This window comes from Muscardinus avellanarius (genome assembly GCF_963383645.1).
Source record: "Muscardinus avellanarius genome assembly, chromosome: X".
In the NCBI taxonomy this organism is placed as follows: Eukaryota; Metazoa; Chordata; class Mammalia; order Rodentia; family Gliridae; genus Muscardinus; species Muscardinus avellanarius.
Window position 1 is genome coordinate 45,557,628 of NC_137792.1, and position 2,414 is coordinate 45,560,041.

At 40.3% G+C, this 2,414-nt stretch overlaps 1 pseudogene across 1 annotated transcript; it reads left to right on the plus strand.

Annotated features, from left to right (window-relative positions):
* The first annotated feature begins 1,323 nt into the window (after positions 1–1,323).
* On the plus strand, positions 1,324–1,665 carry LOC308278632 (lysosomal enzyme trafficking factor-like; annotated as a pseudogene). Its single transcript has one exon. The product of its transcript is annotated as a lysosomal enzyme trafficking factor-like (transcript).
* Positions 1,666–2,414: the final 749 nt, after the last annotated feature.

The following is a 2,414-nucleotide window of genomic DNA, read 5'->3' on the forward strand; positions in this document are numbered from 1 at the left end:
GTCACATACAAAAGGTGAAAGACATATTGTCATAGAATTTCTTCTTTCCCAGTATTAGCCTCTTTCCTCAAAAGGCCTTTCCTAATTCAAACAAAATAAAATCTGGGCAGTTAAACTTTCTTACAATGTTTTTAATACCATCTTAAATTTACTTTGGTGAGGTAAGATCTAATTTTCTTGCCCTTAAATAGTGAACCAGCTATTACAAGTCAGCAAATAATCCACCCTTCTTGGGAAATGCCTTCTCTACCATAAATTCAATTTTCACACAGTGAATGTTTCTAGAACCTAAGTATTGGTCAATTCCACTTGTAACCACAGTACCCTAATCACTCTAACTTTATAACAATGGCTGAATGCCTAGTGAAATAAGTACTGCCTCACTGTGTTTCCAATAATTTCTTGGCTATTCTTAGGACTTCCAGTGAAGACAGGAAATTTTGTGAAAACTAGAAGAATAATGGTGTAAAAAGGCTGGAGTTTACATACAAAATGTCAGCCTAAGTCAAACCAAAGCTGAATTTGTAAGGCAGAAGACTCTTCAAATACCACATCTGCACGATAACTCTTTTTATTTCTCAATTATCCTAACTAGTTCTATTAGAATATTTTTATTACTGTCACCACATACTCTTTCTTTCCAACCTTTGTGATCTAATAAAAATCAAGCACCTCTAATTAGAAAGTTATAGGAAGCTTAGATACTTAAAAAATCCAGGCCAAGCCATGTGTTGGTGGCACACACTTATAAGCCCAGAATTTAGGAGGCTGAGGCAGGAGGATCGCAGGTTCACAGCAGCCTCAGCTACATAGTGAGACCTCCTGCAACTTGGTGACAACCTGTTTCAAAATAAAGAATTAAAATATCGGGCTGAGGATGTAGCTTGGAGGTAGAATGCACTTGGGTTCAGTCCCCTAAACTACACACACACACACACACACACACACACACACACACACACACGCCAATCCAAACTTGATTCATGAATGTTGGTGATTTTCCTACATTTATGAGCTAGTATCATTGTATTAAATATAAAGAATTGTTTCTGCTGGGCATGGTGGCGCACGCTTGTAATCCCCGCGCTTGGGAGGCTGAGACAGGAGGATCACGCAGGTTCAAAGCCAGCCTCAGCTACTTAGTGAGGCTCTCAGCAACTTAGTGAGACCCTGTTTCCAAATAAAGTATAAAAATAGGTCTGGGAGTATAGCCTGGAGGTAGAAAGCCCCTGGGCTCCACCCCCAGTACCACCAAAAAGAAAACAAAAAAGCTTGTGGTGGGAATAGGAAGATTTTAGGCAGCTGTGCAGAGCATGGAGAATAATGAACTTCCGTCAGCAGATGGAATGGACTGGAGTGGGATTGTATGCCTTTTACTATGTATTTGAAATCAATGAGACAACAGGTTGGCTTTGGAACATGTTCAACAGCACGCTGAGGAACCCCATGAAGGAACCACATGGACACACTCTTGAAAACTCAAGTTACTCTCTCTCTGCCTTTTTGGTTGTGGACAATTATTTTCCTGATTCCTTACTTACAGACGTTGTTTCTTTATTCTTGCACAGTCCCAACATAGTGGGCTACCGTATCATTCCCATAAGCTTGGCAGTTATTTGCAATTGCCATCAGGCATTTGTCAAGGCTTCTAATCAGATCAGCTGACTACAGTAGATTGACACATAAAATGGTTACAAAACTGCCAGTACTATATGGAGTCTAATCACAAGACTACAGTTTCTTCACAGATCTCAGGAAGTTGTGGTGGGACAGAGGCTTTCAAACAACAGTGTGGCCGGGCATGGTGGCGCACACTTGTAATCCCAGCTCTTGGGAGGTTAAAACAGGAGGATCGCACAGGTTCAAAGCCGGTCTCAGCTACTTAGTGAGACCCTGTTTCCAAATAAAGTATAAAAGAGGTCTGAGAGTATAGCCCAGAGGTAGAAAAGCCCCTGGGTTCCACCCCCAGTACCACACACACAAAAAAAAGTGACTAGGAGACTATTTTTATCTGAATAATAATAACTTTTTAGGTGAAGCCAGAGATAAAGTAAACAAAATCATGTTGATGACTTCAGGTTTTGGGATTAAAATTGTGTTGTTATTTGCAATCTTTAAAAACTTGAGTAAGAGCTAGGTGTGGTGGTGCACACTTGTAATCCCAGTACTTGGGAGGCTGAGACAAGATGATCTCAGTTCTTTGACAGCCTCAGTTACTTAGTGAGGCCCTTTGCAACATAGTGAGACCTTCTTTCAAAATAAAGCATTAAAAATTAGGGCTGGGGTGTAGCTCGGAGGTTGAATACCTCTGGATTCCATCTCCAGTACCACAAAAAAAAAGAAGAAAAGAAAAAGAAAAAACTTGAATAAGTACCTGAGGAACTTGTATTTCTATTCTACTGTGCAACAGTATG